This window comes from Macaca mulatta, chromosome 12 (genome assembly GCF_049350105.2).
Source record: "Macaca mulatta isolate MMU2019108-1 chromosome 12, T2T-MMU8v2.0, whole genome shotgun sequence".
NCBI classification, from domain to species: domain Eukaryota; kingdom Metazoa; phylum Chordata; class Mammalia; order Primates; family Cercopithecidae; genus Macaca; species Macaca mulatta.
The window spans coordinates 113,298,007-113,319,364 of NC_133417.1; the positions used below are offsets into that span (position 1 = coordinate 113,298,007).

A 21,358-nucleotide genomic window follows, 5' to 3' on the forward strand; every position below is an offset into this window, starting at 1 on the left:
AGAACCTGGAGATTGCTTCTCATTTCCGGTTTTGGGGCTGCAGTGAAAATCCGTTTTCACCGTCCTTTCCTACGCAGGTTGAAAAGGGGTGGTTTTGAGGTGAGGTCTTCACCCCCACTTGCGGATTCCCAGCAAAATAGAGTGTGCATGTGTGTGCACACGGGCAGGACTGTTGAGTAAGACCACCCACACCCCACCCACCGTGACTGTGGTCGCTTTGCAGGGATATGCTGGTCTGATTGGACAGACCTTCCTTGCAGTTTCCTGTCTGTTTTCCATCATAGCACACTTCTTAGCCATTTTCTCACTGTATAAGTACACATTTATATATTTTATTGGTCTTCCCACGCTCACGCATCTCACCTACAAACTCCCAGAGGGCGGGCACTATTTCAGTTTCACTCACCACCATCTAGTAGGCACCTAGCACAGGTCCAATGTATATGTATCTGAATAAATGAATGAACAAAGGAATGAAAAAAAAAAAAGTCAGAGGGGTCAGGGATGAAACACAGAAATCTAAAACTCTGATTCCTCTTCCCACCCTCTGGAAGATTGATAAGCAAATCTTTAACAATTGAGTTAAGAAAAAATTTCCTTTGGTTGATGTTCGAAGTTTAAATAAACTTTCTTTAAACCCTGCAATTTGAGGTACTTTCTTTTCTGTTTTGCTAGAAACAGGATCTCACTCTGTGCCCAGGCCAGAGTGTAGTCGCATGATCATAGCTCACTGCAGCCCTGAACTTCTGGGTTCAAGGGATCCTCCCAACTCAGCCTCCTGAGTAGCTAGGACTACAGGCGCGCATCACCACAACATGGCTAATTTCTTTTTTCTTTTCTTTTTTTTTTTTTTGTAAAGGCAAGGTCTCCCTGTGTTGCCCAGGATGATCCTGAACTCCTAGCCTCAGGTGATCCTTCTTCCTTGCCTTCCAAAGTGCTGGGATTACAGGTGTGAGCCACCTCACCTGGCCAGGGGTACATTTTTTTGTTTTGTTTTGTTTTAATTACCTAAACTTGCAGTATTCTCTTTTGCCTCAGGACTTTGTACATGTGATTCCCTCTCATGAGAATTCTCAATCCTGGCGCATCCTCTTACTTAGCCTGGCTAATTTCTCCTTGCTCTTTAAGAAGCGGGTGACAGGCACTTGGTCTCTCAAGTCACCTGCTTGGCCTTCTTCCGGGTGTTCTTTTCTTCTTTTACTTCCCTTCATTACTACTCTAAAGCTTTTTAATAAACTTTCACTCTAAAAACAAACAAACAAAACAAAACAAAACAGAAAAGGCCAGGCACAGTGACTCGAGCCTGTAATCCCAGCACTTAGGGAGGTCGAGGCGGGTGGATCGCTTGAGGCCAGGGGTTCGAGACCAGACTGACCAACATGATAAAACCTCATCTTTACTAAAAATACAAAAATTAGCAGAGCATGATGGTGCATGCCTATAATCCCAGCACTTTGGGAGGTCGAAGCGGGTGGATCGATTGAGGCCAGCAGTTCGAGACCAGCCCGGGCAACGTAGTGAAAGCCTGTCTCTACTAAAATGAAAATTAGCCGGGCATGGTGGCGCACGACCTGTAATCCCAGCTACTTGGGAGGCTGAGGCACTAGAATCATTTGAACTCAGGAGGCGCAGGTTGCAGTGAGCTGATATTGAGCCAGTGCCCTCCAGCCTGAGCAACAGAGCGAGACGCTGTCTCAAAAAAAAAAAAAAAAAAAGCGGCAGGTGACATTACACCTCTTCTGGAAACTTTGCCTGACAGGGCAACCTGCTCCTTTTATGCACTCCTAGAGGACCTCATGTGTTCCTTTATAAATGCACCCATTACATCGTGCTACACAGATCAGTCTTCCGTTGAACTGGTGGTTCTCAAAACTCACATGGAACAGAATCTTCTAGGATGGTGTTTCTCAAACTTTAATGGGTAAGAATTCTGTCAAAATGCAGATTCTGATACAGTAAATCTGAGATGGGGCCTCTGCAACAGTCATGATCTTCTCGGTGATGCTGCATTTTGAATGTCAAAGTTCTTGAATGCTGTTAAAAATGCAGATTCCTAGGCCGGGCGTGGTGGCTCATGCCTGTAATCCCAGCACTTTGGGAGGCTGAGGAGGCCGGATCACCTGAGGTCAGGAGTTCAAGACCAGCCTGGCCAACATGGTGAAACACTGTCACTACAAAAAAATACAAAAAATTACCCAGATGTGGTGGCCAGTGCCTGTAGTCCCAGCTACTCGGGAGGCTGAGGCAGGAGAATTGCTTGAACCCAGGAGGCAGAGGTTGCAGGGAGCCGAGATCACGCCATTGCACTCCAGCCTGGGTGACAGAGTGAGTGTCCATCTCAAAACAAAACAAAACAAAAAACAAAAACAAAAACAAAACACAAAAAAACCACAGATTGCTGGGTCACATATTCACAGGTTTTTATTCTGAAGGTCTACCTACATTAGGGTGCTGAATTCCATAATTTCTACAAGGTCCTCAAGTGCTTCCCATGTAGGTGATCCATGGACCACCCTTTGAGAAAAACTATTTCAAGCTAGCCTTGAAGTCTGAGGTCAGGAGTCTGTGATTTGTCATTGTTTTTCATGGATTAAGCATGAAGTCTGGGACATAAAATGCATTTAAAAAGCTGCTTTTGGCCTGGTGCAGTGGCTCACGCCTGGAATTCCAGCACTTTGGGAGGCCAAGGCAGGCAGATCACTTGAGGCCAGGAGTTCAAGACCAGCCTGGCCAACATGGCAAAACTCTGGCTCTACTAAAAAATACAAAAATTAGCCGGGTGTCATGGCACACGCCTGTAATCCCGGCTCCTTGGAGGCTGAGGCAGAAAATCACTTGAACCTGGGAGGTGGAGGCTGCAGTGAGCTGAGATCATGCCACTGCACTCCCGTCTGGAGATAGAGCGAGACTCCATCTCAAAAACACAAACAAACAAAAAAAAGAATGACTGATTTTATTCACTCTCACAAATACAGATCCTCAGCACCAGAATTAAGGGGATAATCCCAGAAAAAGGATGAAAGATTTAGGGCTGAGAATAATCTCAGCTAGGCAGCCACTGGCTCATGGGCCTCTGTGTGTCAGCTGGGAGCATTTTGCCTCTCTAAATATAAAATATTTAAGTTCATATCTCCATTCAAAAGATTATCTGTAGGCCGGGCGCGGTGGCTCAAGCCTGTAATCCCAGCACTTTGGGAGGCCGAGACGGGCGGATCACGAGGTCAGGAGATCGAAACCATCCTGGCTAACACGGTGAAACCCCGTCTCTACTAAAAATACAAAAAACTAGCCGGGCGAGGTGGCGGGCGCCTGTAGTCCCAGCTACTCGGGAGGCTGAGGCCGGAGAATGGCGTGAACCCGGGAGGCGGAGCTTGCAGTGAGCTGAGATCCGGCCACTGCACTCCAGCCTGGGCGACAGAGCGAGACTCCGTCTCAAAAAAAAAAAAAAAAAAAAAAAAGATTATCTGCTAACAGCAGTCCCACCATCTTCTTCTGTCTTTTTTTTTTGAGATAGAGTCTCCCTCTGTTGCCCAGGCTGGAGTGCAATGGCATGATCTCGGCTTACTGCAACCTCCGCCTCCTGGGTTCAAGTGATTCTCCTGCGTCAGTCTCCTGAGTAGCTGGGACTACAGGGATGCGCCACCACACCCAGCTAATTTTTGTATTTTTAGTAGAGATGGGGTTTCACCACATTGGCCAGGATGGTCTCAATCTCTTTTTTTTTTTTTTTTTTTTTTTTTTTGAGACGGAGTCTCGCTGTGTCGCCCAGGCTGGAGTGCAGTGGCGCGATCTCGGCTCACTGCAAGCTCCGCCTCCCGGGTTCACGCCATTCTCCCGCCTCAGCCTCCGAGTAGCTGGGACTACAGGCGCCCGCCACCATGCCCGGCTAGTTTTTTGTATTTTTAGTAGAGACGGGGTTTCACCATGTTAGCCAGGATGGTCTCGATCTCCTGACCTCGTGATCCACCCGCCTCGGCCTCCCAAAGTGCTGGGATTACAGGCTTGAGCCACCGCGCCCGGCCTCAATCTCTTGACCTGTGATCTGCCTGCCTTGGTCTCCCAAAGTGCTGGGATTACGGGCATGAGCCACCGCACCCGGTCTTCTTTTGTCTTTTAATAGACTATTTTTTAGAGCAATTTTGGGTTCACAGGAAAATTGAGCAGAAAGTACAGAGTTCCCATGTATGCCTTGTTCCTGAAACCCACAACCTTTCCCACTATCAATCCTGCACCACAGTGGTATACTTACTACAATCAATGAACCTGCACTGACAGTCACATCATTACCACCCAAAGTTCATAGTTTACGTTAGGGCAACCATTTTTTTGACTTCTTTATACCCTAACATTCAGGAAGGCCTCTCTTTCAATAATCAGAATGTTTTTTTTAACACGGAATGGAGCCTCATGCTGTAGCTCAGTAATTAAGGTTTGCTGGGGGCAGTGGCTCACACCTATAACCCCAACACTTTGGGAGACCGAGGCAGGAGGATCACTTGAGCCCAGGAATTAGAGACCAGCCTGAGCAACATAGTGAGAATCCATCTCTACAAAATTTAAACAATTAAAAAAATCAGCCAGGTGTGGTGGCACAAGATTCCAGCTACTCAGGAGGCTGGTACAGGAGGATCACTTGAGCCCAGGAGTTGGACACTGCAGTGAGCTATGATCACACCACTGCACTCCAGCCTGAGCAACAGAGTGAGATCTTGTCAAAAAAAAAAAAAAAAAAAAAAACTAGAATGAAATGAAACCTAGAAGATGATCTAGTCCAATTGTTAATCCCCATCCACTTTCTTACTCCAACCTGAGCAAGAGTGAGATCTTGTCTTAAAAAACAAAAACAAAAAAGCACCCCAAACCTAGAATGAGATGAAACCTAGAAGATTATCTAATCCAATTGTTAATCCACAGCCACTTTCTTACTCCAATACTTTTTTTTTTTTTTTTTTTTAAGACAGTAGTCTAGCCCTGTTGCCCAGGCTAGAGTGCATTCAGTGGCATGATCTCAGCTCACTGCAACCACCACCTCCTGGGTTCAGGTTATTCTCCTGCTTCAGCCTCCCGAGTAACTGGGATTACAGGTGCCTACAGCCACGCCCAGCTAATTTTTTTGTATTTTTAGGAGAGGTGGGGTTTCACTGTGTTGGCCAGGCTGGTCTCGAACCCCTGACCTCGTGATCCAGCCCCCCCCCTTCGGCCTCCCAAAGTGCTGGAATTACAAGCGTGAGCCACCGCACCCGGCCTCCAGTACTTTTAACAGCCTCCTATTGCCAGAAGGAGTTCAGACTTCATGGCTTGACCTTGAGGCTCTCTACGTTATTGGCTCCCTCCTACATGTGGGGACATCTGTGTTTTTCTGCACTCAGCATTCCTACCTCCTTTGGGAACTTCCCCTACCTGTAAGACACAGGGTAAGTATGTGATCAATGCTAGGCCAGTTCTACTAGTCACAGTACCCTAGTCTTTTGGCTACAGCGGTTGAGCCAGGGTGGGCATATGACCCAGCCAATCAGAGTCCCTCCCTGGAATTTTCATCTCTGAAGCTGTGGAAGGAGCCTTGCCTATTGGGTTACAGGACTGGAAGGATGTGAATTGGAGGCCCCTGATGGCCATCTTTCCCACCATGTGAGAATGCCTGTCTGCTGAAGAAGGGAAGGAAGGTGACAGGGGAGAGGAGAGTAACACCAAAGGAGGGATGAAGATTTTGTGTGAGGGGAGTGGGAAGGTGTGGTGGGACAGTAAGAGCTAATGACCTTGCTTGAGTCCCAGGATCTCCTCAGGTCTGGAGCTAACCTCACCTCCTAGACCCCACAGTTCTATTATCAATTAAGCCCATGTTATCTCAAGGGAGTTTGTGTTGGTTTCTGTCATTTACAACTGAAAGTGTCTTGACTGACACTTCACCTTTCCAGACTTATCTCCCACATACCCCTTTATTCCCATTTTATAGTCCAGACACCTATTTTTTTGCAAAATCAGTAGGTCTTTTATTGCATCATTTAAATATCACAAATAGGTCTTAGGAGTCTTCCAGCATCTTGTTTCTGTAGCTGGACAACTCTTAGATCTTATTCATCAGCCTGCTGAACTGTTCCTTTTTCAGAGACATAGGTACCATCCAAAATTTTTCTGATATCCTTATTTTTAACTTGTGACTTGCTGAATCGAAGCAGCTGAATTTGAAACAAGCTCAACGTCATTTCCTTCAAGGATTAATTCATCTTTCTGGGCTTGAGATACCAAACCAGCAACACCTGACCTCCTCCGAACCCTGGGGATGTATTTTTCACCAAAGAAATTTCAGATTTCAATAAGAGACCCATTCTCCTGGATAACGACGTTAATGGGGAAGTGAGCAGACACAGACCTCATCTTGTAACGGAAGCCCAGTGTAACGTCCTTGATCATGTTCTGTGTGTGACTATAAATAGTCTGAACGGTAGCCAGTTCCTTTCTGTTGCCCCACCATTTGTCAACCCAGAGCCTCTTTCTTCCCAAGAAGGTTGAGTTTTACATTGACGTGACTGAAGTCCCTCCACAGGCCTCCTCTGGGGCCCTTCACAATAACTGTGCTTCCCTTCAGAGTGATGTCAACATTTTCTGGAATGTCAGCAGTCTGGTTGCTGAGAATGATCTTCATTCTTGCAGTAGATGTGGCAACAACAAAAAAAAGCCTTTTTTTTTTTTTTAACCCACTCCTGGAAACGCTTCTTTTCCAATTTTAGGTTCCCCATTTTTAATTAATTAATTGATTTTTTCCCAGCTTTACTGAGGTTAATTGACAAATACAAAGTTTCCCCCATCATATTCCCTTCAGCATCCCTGGCAGGGCAGGCACCCTATCTTGTTCATCTTTGCATTTTCCTCAACAAGTATTATGGTACCTAGTAAATGATCTCCAAAAATGTTAAACGTCATATGAGGAAGTACCCTTATTATATACTTTCATTAGATATTTTCCTTTTAGACTTCATTTACTAAAGTAATGCTCAAGCCAGGATTCAAAAAGATCAATGCTATCTTCCAATAAATAAAACAAAAATCTCATCAAAAAGTGTTTTAAACTTAATCAGAACCTTTTTAGTGCTATTTAGAGCTTAAAATTTGCAAGCCAAGTATACCTCACCCATCTCCCAAAATAAGCCCAAGTAAAAATGATTAGGATATTTATTAAGATCAACATAGTATAATTACTGTTGTTTGTCTCGTTAGGTAAATTAAAAGCATAGGAGATGTCAAATATTGAAGTCACAAATAGAGTTATTCCTTGAAAGTATAAATGAACCTGCTATTCAGCTGGAAGGCACCCACAAGGACATACCTGCTGTTAAAATACAGTTCCATTGAAACAGTTCCATATGGGTTGGTAACTAGCTTCTGTCTCTAAGCATTCTAAGTATCCTAAGGTCTCTTTACAAGGAACCTCCCACATCCTAAGATCCAACACACAAAAGATTAATATCTGACCCTATTTTGCTGAAATGGTGGGTATCTCTAGGACCCTACTCTTATATTAGGGCAAGGATTCTTTTTTTTTTTTTTTTTTTTTTTGAGATGGAGTCTTGCTCTGTCGCCCAGGCTGGATGCAGTGGTGCCATCTCGGCTCACTGCAACCTCCGCCTCCTGGGTTCAAGCGATTCTCCTGTCTCAGCCTCCCAAGTAGCTGGGATTAAAGGTACATACCACCACATCTGGCTCATTTTTGTATATTTAGTAGAAACTGGGTTTCACTGTGTTGGCCAGGTTGGTCTTGAACTCCTGACCTCAGGGGATCCACCTGCCTCAGCCTCCCAAAGTGGTGAGATTACAGGTGTGAGCCACTGTGCCTGGCCTAGGATTCTTTTCGATTGGTTGATGGCCAGGCCATATATGTCTTTAACTCTTTTGACTATCTCTTCTACAAATAAGTTAACAGAAAAAAGCGAAAAGCCATTAGCAAAGCTAACTATTCAATGATTTCCCACCCCACCACCGACTACCAAGGCTTTTTAAACTAAATAAGTTTAATCAAGAATAAGTGATAGAATTTACAGAAGACATCAATAGAGCAATTTGAATGTGGTCATTCAACAAGCATTTTACTAGCTGGGTGCAGTGGCTCATGCCTGTAAGCCCAGCACTTTGGGAGACTGAGGTGGGCGGATCACGAGGTCAAGAGATCGAGACCATCCTGGCCAACATGGTGAAACTCCATCTATACTAAAAATACAAAAATTAACTGGGCGTGATGGCACATGCCTATAGTCCTAGCTACTCACGAGGCTGAGGCAGAAGAATCACTTAAACCTGGGAGGCAGAGATTGCAGTGAACTGAGATTATGCCACTGCACTCCAGCCTGGCAACAGAGCGAGACTCCATCTCGAAAACAAAACCAAACAAAACAGAAAAAACAAGCATTTACTACAGGAATTCATTGTCCTCTAGGTATGGGGTTCATTGATTCTTGGTGGCTTGTATAATGGTCAGTACTATCCAGAGGCCTCCATTAACAGTTTATAGATGAGTGAAACCGCCTTTGTGGTTTCAATTATGACAGTAAAAGAAATTTGACATAGTTGACACCATTCTGCTTCTGACCTTCAAAATATCTTTGGTCATTTCTGGCCATAGGCCAAGATAACCTTGGGAGGGATTTTGTTTATAGTTTAACTTGAAAGCAAGCATGATAATAGTCCCTCCCTAAAATGCCCCCTCCTTGCTCAGGGACAGAAACCCACCTTTGTAAGACTAATGAAAGGCCACAGAATAGGATTATGGAAGGGGCTTGAACTCTGATAAAATGTAGAAGTAGTTTCTATAATCCTTTACTGCCAGGAGTCATGTGGCCAGGAGGCCACAAGATTTGTGACTTCCCCACTTGCTCCTATAGATAACATCACTATTGTAGAAACGAATACTGGGTTTATAGCTGTTTCAGACTGACCTCACCTGGATTTGTGACTTATAACTCAATTGGTCATATGGCCCCACCCAGAGGTGCACTGAGTGCACCAGAACCTTTTTCCACTCCTTGATGATTTCATCCCCAACCAATCAGCAGCACCCATTCCCTAGCCTCCTGCCCACAAGATTGTCCATAAAAACCTTAGTCTTCCAGCCTTTGGGGAGATTGATTTGAGTGATAACTCCAGTTCCTCTGCATGAGCCAGCCTCATGTCAATTAAACTCTTTCTCTACTGCAATGCCACAGTCTTAGTATATTGATTTTATCTGTGCAGTGGGCAGGAAGAAGCCGTTGGGTGATTACAAGAGAATCGTCCAGAAAGTTAAAATATTACAAAAGAAAAACTGTCTCAATCTTGATGTGGCTTCAGCATAGTTTATGTGGAACCAAGAACAGTGGTGTACTGGTAAACTGACTGAAAAAGTAAAAGTTCTGATTTTTCAGAGTTTGCCAATTTTCACAATATAAAAATCCCTACCGTGCCTAATTTCAAGCTCTGGATGTATCATCACAGAACACAGAATTGTAAATGTACATATTCAAGCCTTAAGAATCAGTAGAAGCTGCCTCCAGCACACCACTGACCCAGATGGCCAGGATTTTATATTCCCACATCCCTTAGTCATTGGATATGGGCCACTCTAGGGCAAGGTGGCTCTATGAAGTTGAGACAGTCTCTAAGAAAAATGGCCACTGATGGTAACCTGCTGACAGCACTCCCCGAAGCTGGAGCAACAAGTCCTTTTTTGATGGGGGATCTGGGCAGTACATCACAGAGTCTACCATACTTGTGATGGGAAACCAGTCATCTGCCTACTCAACTGTCAGTCTAGTCACCTTTCACCTAAACATTTTTTTCAACCTGGAACATATACTCTGAGGCCTTTTACTTTAGATGTTGGAGCTAATAGATACAAATTTGGAAAGATTTCCAGCAGTCTCAAACAGTAAACATCCAGGGAGGGATGAAGGCAAAGAAAAGTCCAGAAGTCCAGAAAATCAGATGGATCTGCTCAGATAGGCTTCTATAAAGAGGGAGGGGTTGAGCTTGACCTGAAGGATAAGTAAAGGTAGAAAAGCAGAGAAGATTGAATAGAAGTAGCATTGCACTGTGGTTAGAATCTTGGCTCTACCACTTTTTAGTTTTCAGGCATTGCACAAACTACTTTACTTCTCTGTGCCTCAGTTTATCCATAGGTAAAATGGGGATGATGATGACATAATAATAGTAATAATCTTATCTACCTCAAAGTGTTGTTGAAATGAGTTAATTCACATTGAGAGTTTTGTTTTTTGTTTTTTGGTTTTTTTCTTTTGAGACCGGGTCTCGTTCTGTAACCAAGGTTGGAGTGCAGTGGCATGATCTTGGCTCATTGTAACCTCCCAGGTTTAGGTGATTCTCCTGCCTCAGCCTCCTGAGTAGCTGGGATTACAGGCACCCACCATCACGCCCGGCTAATTTTTTGTATTTTTAGTAGAGATGGAGTTTCACCATGTTGGCCAGGCTGTTCTTGAACTCATGACCTCAAGTGATCTGCCCACCTCAGCCTCCCAAAGTGCTGGGACTACAGGCGTGAGCCACCGCACCCAGCCCATATTGAGAGTTTATAACAGTGCTTAGTAATATTTGGCCTCTGATAAATAACCTTTTATTTCATGCAGCAAAATGGAGGTATCATATTGCAGAGTAGTGCAAAAAATAAAAATAATGAAAAAGGATGTACTGAATTTTAATCAGAAATGATGACCTATTTTCCCTTCTTACAAAATGTCCTATCAAGAGTGAATCTTTGGGTTGAGCTTCCCTGGTATCCAGGCGTGGTGGCTCACACCTGTAATCCCAGCACTTAGGGTGGCAGAGGCAGAAGGACAGCTTGAGCCCCAGAGTTTGAGATCTACCTGGGAAACATTGTGAGACCCCATTCTCCACAAAAAAATAAAAAAGGAAAAACAAAACAAATTAAAAAACCAAGTTGAACTGCCCTGGCAGCCAGAGTATAACAAAACTTTGATATTGCTCAAAACTAAACTGCCAGGAAAAATTCAAAGAGCCAAGTTTCACCTTGCCAGAACAGGTCCTTAATGGCAGGCACACCCCTGATAGTTACAAGGATTGGGGGAAGAAAACAAATGGTTGCCCTCAGATTCCCAGCCTAGACCCTGTCCTGCACCACAAGGACCCACATGTGTATGCAGATACCTCAGCTGCCATGTCCTGACTTCACCGACTGCTTCCCCAGAGGAAGTCACTCCTCAGGCCTATGATGACATACTGACAGCTGGGTCAGCCCCCAGGGTGACAGACCCTGGGGAAAAGGCCCATGCAGCCCTAGAGGCAGACTCTGAACTTTCGGGGCAGGGAGTTGTGAAGCCCCATGTACCTGATCTAGAAGGAGGGGCCTCCAGGTTGCTACCTTCTAGGTGCTATCTCGGCTCACTGCAACCTCAGCCTCCTGGGCTCAAGTGATTCTCCTGCCTCAGCCTCCCAAGTGGCTGGGGTTACAGGCACCTGCCACCACACCAGGCTAATTTTGTATTTTTAGTAGAGACAGGGTTTCTCCATGTTGGTCAGGCTGGTCTCAAACTCCCAACCTCAGGTGATCCGCCCACCTTGGCCTCCCAAAGTGCTGGGATTACAGGCGTGAGCCACTGTGCCCGGCCCAAATGAGCTTTTATACCATTCATTCCTTTTCACCAGAATTGGAATCACTGATACAAAACAACCTGACACCCACAACACTGAGTTCTTCAGCTCCTGCTGGATGTTGCCTTATTTCACACATTTTAATTCATTGTTATGCAAATAGTTGTTACCCAACAGATAGGTTGCTAATGGTCCATGTACAAGAAACTAATCTCTCTCAAATAATTGTTTGTAAGTTTATGCATTTAACAATAAATAACATAAAAAATTTAAATTAAATTATACAGAAGGAAGCTGAGTTGTGGTGACGTGCATCTGTAGTCCTAGATACTCGGGAGGCTGAGGTGGGAGGACAGCTTGAGCCCAGGAGCTTGAGACCAGCCTGGGTAACAGAGTGAGATCCTGTCCCTAAAAGAAAGAAAAAGTAATGCAGAAGGAGCCCCACACATAAGCTGTTCACAGGATCTGTTCAAAATTTAATTTTAAATGAAAGGCACACAGCCATAAAAAAGAATGAAATCATTTCCTTTGCAGTAACATGGATAGAGCTGGAGGCCATTATCCTAAGTGAACTAACTCAGAAACAGAAAACCAAATACTTCATGTTCTCATGTTCTCTTTTAACTGGAAGCTAAATAATGGGTACACATGGGCATAAAGATGGAAATAATAGCCACTGGGGGCACCAAAAGGGGGGAGGGTTGAAAAATTACCTTTCTAGTACAGTGTTCACTACTCAGGTAATGGGTACACTAGAAGCCCAATCCCCACCAGTATGCAATCTACCCATGTAACAAACAAGCACAGGCACTCCTTGAATCTAAAGTAAAAAATGAAATTTTAAAAAATGAGGCTGGGCTTAGGGTCTCATGCCTGTAACCCCAATAATTTGGGAGGCTTAGGTGGGAGGACTGCTTGAGCCCAAAAGTTTGAGACTGGCCTGGGCAACATGGTGAGACCCCATCTCTACAAAATTAAAAACACGAGCCAGACATGGTGGAGTGTGCCTATGGTCCCAGCTACTGGGGAGGATGAAGTGGGAAGATCCCTCGAGCCCAGGAGTTCGAGGCTGCAGTGAGCTGTGTTTATGCGCCACTGCACTCCAGCCTGGGTGACAGAGTGAGACCCCGTCTCAACAACAACAACAACAACAACAACAACAACAACAATAACACATGCAGATCAAAGTTACAGAAAGTAAGAAATAAGTGGAGCTTCTTTTTAGTTTTCCCAAGTAAACTATTTTTTGGTCTAGGATATCTTTCTAGAACCCAGAACCAGAAAATGGCTCTTTTATGCTGTTGGCTTCAGTATAATCATTCTTCCTAGGAGGCATATGATGTGGGTGATGGGTGGGTATGTGGTGGGGAGAGGCCTTGTGATACTTAATGAGCTGCAAATAACTCACTCCCATGTATTTGTGTGAGTGGAGTCACCCTACCTACTTATGCTAGCCTGTTTTCACACTCAGTTGATTCAAAAACTGTTGAATCAGACCATTCTGGAGCCTCTGAAAAAGTCCTCCAGACAACGGTGGGCAGGAGCAGGTTGCAACCAGGTTCCATGTACGGCAGTGTTTCTGAGTGTTGCTTTGTACATTTTTATTACGAAAGAGTTCATGATTGAACTTATTCACATTTTCATGTTGGAGCACTTGATCCTTCCTAAATAAATTAATGTTGCCCTGTTTCCACATTCTCTGTCCAGGATGTAATCTGTCTTCAAATATAAATAAGTATTCTCATTATCAGAAAAAAGAGTTGCAAGGCATCAGGAGAGAAAGCCACAGAGGAAAATATTCCAAAGATCTTGGCATTCCTTCCTATAACTTTTGTACCCTCAATCTTTTTCTTCCACATTTATGAAGCTTTTAAAACATTTTCCAACCTGAGTGGCACACATTTACTGGGGTGACTTTACATTGTTTGCATTATTGTGGTTCCGGGACGTGAATTTCTTAGAGGACAGGGGCATGTTTAGAATCACATCCTACAGAGAAGTGCTTAGTAAGTAGGAATGAGAAACATCATCCGCAAGCATTTAAGGGAGTCTGTTTCCATTTTCAATAAGGACAGGTTGTCACTTAACAGGCAGATGACCCAACAGACACAGTGGTGTGTCTGGTTTCTGGGAGGGATGAGTATGAAGAGAAAGGGAGGAAAAGAGGAAGAAAGCAACATTAAGCCTGATCCCTGCCATAAGCTCAGCTCCTCACCACACACACATATGCGCACAGACACACACACACATACACACACTCGCTCCTTGGCACGCAGACACACACAGAGCTTTGCTATTCTTTGGCTAATGGGATTGGCACCGCTTAAAGCAGACTGCTAGGTCATTGTCTGCGACCACAGCAAGAGAAACATTATTTAAAGACCATTCAGACCCTAAAAGAAGCGGCTGAGCAGAGTAATTATCGGAGACTCTCCATTAACTAGGGCATCTTTGCTCTTTGTCTGGGTTGGTTTAATAAGGCCCGCTAATGGGACTGTACAGGAGGGGGTACACTAATGGTTCTAAAAAAAGCCTCTTTTGGCCCTTTCATTACTGGGGACTGTCTTTAGAGATGCTGACAGTAAAGCAAGAAGTTACCATACTACAAAATGACCTTCCCAAAAAATTTGATTTGGACCCTTGTAGCTTAGGACTCAGGTTTCCAAAATTAGAAAACATCTTTGTCTTCCCCACTTTTTAAAACTCTAAGGTGGTTTTCCCCCCCGATTCCTCTTACCTTACTGGGCCCTTTGGTTTCTTGGGAACTTGTCATTGGAAACAGCAGCACTCAGTGGTGATAAAGCAGAATGGCACTCCTGAGGAATTTCTCCTTGAGTTGGCTGCTTCTACTCACTCTCCAGGACTCCACTTCTCTGGAAAAACTGCCTGTCCCATTATTGCTTTTAAAATATGAAGCTAAAAGTCAATCACATGCTTACAAACCTAATACGGCCACCTACATTCAAACTACTGTTCCATAATCAGTTAGCTTTGTAACAAAGGCTTCAAATGCTTAGCTGTCCTAGAACCTTGCATCACATACGGGGAACTCTTCTGTGCAGAGCTGTCTACCTCTCTTCATTTCCCTTCTCCCAACCCTAGACCAAGCTTCCATCTTCTCTCCTCTGGGTGACTGCTCTTGTCCTGCAATCACCTCCTAGCAGCACTATTGGCCCTTCCAATCCATTAACTCTACAACAGCTAACAGCCAGCGTAACTCTTTCAAAACAGAAAACTGCTTAAGCATTTCAGTAGCTTCCTATTGCTCATAAGAATTCGCACTATGATTTAAGAGACCCAGACGTGGTCTGGTCCTTTCTTCCTCTCTAGCAACATCTTGTACCACGCTCCCCCTAGCTGTCTGCTTCAGTCACTGCAGCCTTCTTCAATGCTATGAGCAATTCATGCTCATTCCTGCCACAGGGCCTTTGCATATCATTCTGTCTAGAACACTCTTTACCCTAGTAGTTTCCAGTCATCCTTCAGCTCTCAGCTCAGTAGTCAGCCCTTCAGGAAAATTGTCCTTTAGTGCCCGTTCTAGGTTGACAACGTCTGTATCATGCAATTATAGCACCATATGCTCTTCACAGCATTTACGATAATTAAACACTTATACTTGTCAGAATGCTTGTATATTAATAATTACCTTGCTGGAAACTGTAAGCTTCATGAGAATAACCACATGCTCCATAAGCAATAATTATGCCTATTTTTGTTGTATCATCCTGTCCTCAGTGTCCAGTACAATGTGTTGTGACCTAAGTGCTTAATAAATCTTTGTTGCATTGTGTATAGTGATTCAAAATACTGTACCCCGTTCCTCCTGCCTGTTTGCAATTTTTTTTGTTTTGTTCTGTTTTGTTTGAGATGGAGTCTCGCTCTGTCACTCAAGTGATTCTCCTGCCTCAGCCTCCTGGGTAGCTGGGACTACAGGCACGTGCCACCATGCCCGGATATTTTTAAAAATTATTGTTAATAGAGATGGGGTTTCACCGTGTTAGCCAGAACGGCCTCAATCTCCTGACCTCATGATCTGCCCCCATCGGCCTCCCAAAGTGTTGGGATTACAGGTGTGAGCCACCGCGCTCAGCCGCCTGTTTGCAATTTATCAGCCAAAGTTTGTTCCCTGAGAGGTTCCTATGACTAGTATATTTGGGAACTACCTATATTCCATATTTTCTCAGATCAGCGTAAAAGGCCAGGTCTCTTTTCCTATGGGATTAAAGACTAATTTTCTAGTTTTATGGGTAGAACTAGAAGCATATTCTTATTTCCCTTTTGAGAGCATTTTTATCCAATAACAGACTCACAAGGCACAAGTAAACACACACAAGCTTTAGCGATGCCTCCTGTCTTCTCAACACCCAGTGGGAAAGAGAACAGAGGGTCTATCCAAAGAAGAAGTTGAAGAATTAGAGTGTCTCAGCACTCCAGACTCGCCAGCACAGAGATAGGTGAGTGGAATTGTTCCAATTATTTATGATCCCCAAGAAAACTGGGGACTTTCTCTACTGTTTGGAGATGGAAGGGTGGGCTTCAGTAGATGCAGAGTAACAGCATGGATTGGTGTGTATTCTGTTGCCTTCGGCTGCCCTGGAGAGAAGGCCATCAGGCCATACACAGCCAACTGAATGTACCATGACTCACACTGAATGGGATCTGGCATTCATACAGTGGGCTGACTGAGGCCATGTATCCTATCACTCCTTTTAAAACTATAATACTATAAGCCCGCAAGTTTGAGACCAACCTGGGCAACATAGTAAGACCCCATTTCTACCAAAAACTTAAAAATTATTCAGATGTGGTGGTGCACACCTGTAACCTCAGCTACTTGGAAGGCTGAAGTGGGAGGATTGTTTGAGCCCAGAAGGTTGAGGCTGCAGTGCACTGTGATTGCACCACTGCACTCCAGTCTGGGCAACGGGGTGAGACCCTGTCTCAAAAAAAAAAAAAAAAAAAAAAGCTAGAAATTGATGGCATACTTGTATTTTACACTTAGTATGGCCACCTAGACCCAGACTGCTGTCTTATAATCAAGTTGCATCACTCAGTCTCAGGACTGCACCAATTTAGGGACAGTCTGGAGACCAAAGAAAAAAAGTCTTATTATAAAATTGTGTTTTCAGAAAATCTGAGGCCCATAGAGAATTGTCCTCCCAAGCCAGGTGAACACAAAGCCACATGGTCACACCTCATGGGTTCCAGATGCATTCAAGTTCAGAGCCAGTGCCAGGAAATTTTCCAGAGCTGGTACTACTGGAAGAGACTGCTGCAAACACATAAGCTTTACCCCATCTAAATTATGAAGAAAATGCAAACCTCCAGCCTCAATTAACACATATCCTATGAGCATCTCTTGGCACTCTTGTACTGCAGAGGATAGAGGAGTGTGAAACAAGATTCCTGCCCTCAAGGAGCTGACAGTATAATGAAAGAGATATGTGTTTCATAAAATGAACAAAGCAACAGAATATACGTTCTAAATTATTGAGTTCTGGACCAGTGTCTCTAGAAGTGTGACGCACAACCTGCATGCAGCAGCAACATCATTTGGGAATATTGTTTGAAATGCAAATGTTGGGGCCCTACACCACCCTATTGAATCAGAAGCTCTGGGGGTGGGGAAACAGGAGCATTAACAATCTCTCCAGGGGATTCCTATACACACTAAAATTTGAAAGGAATTGTACAAATTGAGAAAAGAAGTGGTCGGAGTGGAATGAGAGCTGAAGGAAAAGTTTTTGTTTTTTTTTATTTTTTGAGACGGAGTCTCGCTCAGTCGCCCAGGCCGGAGTGCAGTGGCCAGATCTCAGCTCACTGCAAGCTCCGCCTCCCGGGTTCACGCCATTCTCCTGCCTCAGCCTCCCAAGTAGCTGGGACTACAGGCGCCCGCCACCTCGCCCGGCTAGTTTTTTGTACTTTTCAGTAGAGACGGGGTTTCACCGTATTAACCAGGATGGTCTCGATCTCCTGACCTCGTGATTCGCCCGTCTCGGCCTCCCAAAGTGCTGGGATTACAGGCTTGAGCCACCGCGCCCGGCCGGAAAAGTTTTTATACATATTTTCTATTTTAAAAAATAGAGATAAGGTCTCACTATGTTGCCCAGGCTGGCCTTAAATTCCTGGTCTCCAGCAATCGTCCCACCTCAGCCTCCCAAAGTGCTGGGATTACAGTTGTGAGCCACCGCACTTGATTTGGAAGAAGAGTTTCAAGGAGACTCTTGGACTCCTTGAAGGGCATTTGGGTAGAATTTGTAATGATGAAAGGCTCAGGGGAGGGCGTTCTGGGCAGAAGGAATAACAAGAGTAGAGGTGAGGAAATGAACATGGCAGGAGGGAGGCTTATTGAAGCTGAAAGTCTGGGAGTGGTATGAAGCAAGAGTGAGTAGGAAAGCCAAGGCCAGATCTTGTAAGAAAGTGAATTTTATTTATTTACTTATTTGTTTATTTATTTATTTGAGATGGATTTACTTGTATTTTTAGTAGAGATGGGGTTTCACTATGTTGGCCAGGCTGGTCTTGAACTCCTGACGTCAGGTGATCCGCCTGCCTCAGCCTCCCAAAGTATTGGGATACAGGTGGCCGGTCGAAAGTGAATTTTAAAAACATGTTGCACATAAGACATGAATCAATGTATTTTCCTGATTTCAAAGGTTATATATTTTTGTATAAAAGTATAAAGCATTAGAGAAGCATATAATGTAGGAAAGTGATCTTCTCCCCAACCAAAAATATATATATATGTATATATGGCATTTTGGTATATGTTCCCTTAGAATTTTTTTTTTTAATCCATAGTCTAATCACGTCTCTTCCACACTATTCTCTCCAGCCCCTTCAAAAAACACCACATATAATTTTCTATTCACAGCTTTGCAACTTCCTTTGTTCACTTCATAATATATTCCCCCATACCTCTGTCAGTCTTTCTTTTTTTTTTTTTTTTTTTTTTTGAGTCTCACTCTGTGGTGCAGGCTGGAGTGCAGTGGTGCAATCTTGGCTCACTGCAACCTCTGCCTCCCAGGTTCAAGCTATTCTTCTGCCTCAGCCTCCTGAGTAGCTGGGATTACAGGTGCGCACCACCACTCCCAGCCACTTTTTGTATTTCTAGTAGAGACGGGGTTTCACCATGTTGGCCAGCCTGGCCTTGAACTCCTGACCTCAAGTGATCCGCCTGCCTCAGCCTCCCAAAGTGCTAGGATTACAGGTGTGAGCCACAGTACCTGGCCCTACCTCATTCTTTTAAATGGCCCAGTGGTATTTCACTGTGTAATGACATATTGCCTAATGAAGCACCACAATTTATCACTGTTGTTTAGTCTGGGAAGAATATGGTGATAGGGGTGTTTGAGAATACAGTTGTGAAGATGGCCGTGACATGTAGTATGCACAAACTTTGTGATGGTCAGCTGCAGTGGAGGCCTAGGTGTTCAAAGTGGTGTGCAGGTCTTCTCTTGGGAAACTTAGTCCCCATGTATCTATACCTACCTATATGTATCTGTCTGTCCTTACCTATCTCTGTTAATATATGTATATCTTTCTGTATGTATATGTATATCTATTTCTATTTGTATCCACATCTATATCTACATCGATTATATCTCTGTCTATCTAGCATGAAATCCCATGTAAAAGCAAAATGAAAGGCCCTGGCCCAGACTTTTTTGTTTGTTTGTTTGTTTAGACAGCGTCTCACTCTGTCGCCCAGGCTGGTCTGCAATGGCATGATCTCGGCTCACTGCAACTTCCGCCTCCCGGGTTCAGGCGATTCTCCTGCCTCAGCCTCCCAAGTAGCCGGGACTACAGGTGCCCGCAACCACATCCAGCTAATTTTTATATTTTTAATAGAGACGGGGTTTCACCATATTGGCCAGTATGGTCTCGATCTCTTGACCTTGTGATCCGCCTGCCTCAGCCTCCCAAAGTGCTGGGATTACAGGCATGAGCCATCGTGCCCGGCCCAGACTTTTTTTTTTTTTTGAGATGGGATCTCACTATATTGCCCAGGCTGGACTCAAACTCTTGGACTCAAGTGGTCCTCCCACCTCAGCCTCCTGAGTAGCTGGGACACGTGCCACTGTGTCCAGCCAGAGTTTTTGAGAAGTGTTTTTTTTTTAGAGAGACTATGAATTGCATGAATTTGTCTCCAAGTGGCAGTTTCTTCAGCTAGGTAGTGGAGCCTGTCAGCCTCACTGTACCCTCCCTAGACAGGAGCTCCTTTCCTGAGCCCTTCCTTCAGACCGCACTATTTTCTGAGGTGGGAGACAATAAGAAAACAGGTATGGCCAGGCATGGTGGCTCACACCTGTAATCCCAGCACTTTGGGAGACCGAGGCAGGTGGATCACGAGGTCAGGAGTTCAAGACCAGCCTGGCCAACATGGTGAAACCACGTCTCTACTGAAAATACAAAAATTAGCCAGGTGTGGTGGCTGGCGCCTGTAGTTCCAGCTACCCAGGAGGCTGAGGCAGGAGAATCACTTGAACCCAGGAGGCGGAGGTTGCAGTGAGCTGAGATCGCGCCACTGTACTCCAGCCTGGGCGACAAAAGCGAAAACTCCATCTCAAAAAAAAAAAAAAAAAAAAGAAGAGAAAACAGGTATCTGATCTTGAAACTTTTCACCAACAAATATGTTATTCACCTCAATGAGGGCAAACTAAGAAAACATGGGTCTGCTACAACAAGGAAGTAGCTGGATTAGATGAACATGAGAACTCAGTGTTAGGGAGCCTTGGCGTTAAAAATACCCAAGGAACGACCATTGCTTCCATCATGCCCTTCCTTTCAGGAGTTGCTGTGCAGTGGGACTAATGACCTAAGTAAATGGTAAATAGTTAATATTGCTGCTGGGGCCACTGCTGCTTTCTACTTTAGGCAGATTCAGGAACTTGAAAGATGACTGGGTGGAAAAAGAAGGGTCAGTATTTGCCTTTGGAGTAGCCTGCTTCTAGTTTTAATAGTCTCTAGACCTTGTGATACGTATTCATGGTGATTCAATATGATAATATATTTTAACCTTTCTTGGTCACAAAAAAGAAAGGCGACATAAGTGAAAAAAATATTAAAATACAAAAAGTAGAAACATGAAATGATTTTGGCCCAAAGTAATTGTGGTCTCTATTGCTCCATAGTTAAGCATCTTTCTTAATGGATCTTTCTCATGCTGTAGCACTGGAACTGTTTAAAATTATAGTGATTCTCCACCACAAGTTTCTCCTTATGGGAAGTTCAAGTATACCCCAAGTTTATTTCTGTACCTTTTCACAACTGAAAGAATTCAATAGCTAGCATTTAGTTTCCAGGCAGTTTATCTAAATGATGGATATTCCCTCTCACCAAAAGAACCCTAATTTTATTTGGGGTAGCAATGAATCCAGCTGAAATAAAAAGGCTGTATTTCTCACTCTCTCTTGCACACAGGGATGGCCTGTATGGTCAATGAGATTTCAGGAAAACCCTGGTAGATGAGACTTCTAGGAAAGCTATTGTTTTCCTCATAAAAAGGGACAGATTTAGCTTTGTGAATATTTTGCTTTTGCTTTTTCTGCTTCTTCCTGAGTGGAAAGTCCACATGACACATTGAGGTTCAGCAGCTGTTTCACAAGCTTAAGGAAGAAAGACAGAAGTGAAGGGTGTTGGAACCAAAAGCCAGGGAAAGCATACATCACTGCTGGCAATGAGCAGCTGCTCTGCCAACCCTGGGCTGTCTATTACACAAGAAAAGGATTTCCCTCACTCGCTTCAGCCTTTGCAATGACTTTCC

General features: G+C 44.2%; 1 pseudogene; it reads right to left on the bottom strand.

The window, feature by feature from the left end:
* Positions 1-6,071: 6,071 nt before the first annotated feature.
* LOC711285 (large ribosomal subunit protein uL6 pseudogene) lies at positions 6,072-6,643 on the bottom strand (annotated as a pseudogene).
* Between the last annotated feature and the right edge of the window lie 14,715 nt (positions 6,644-21,358).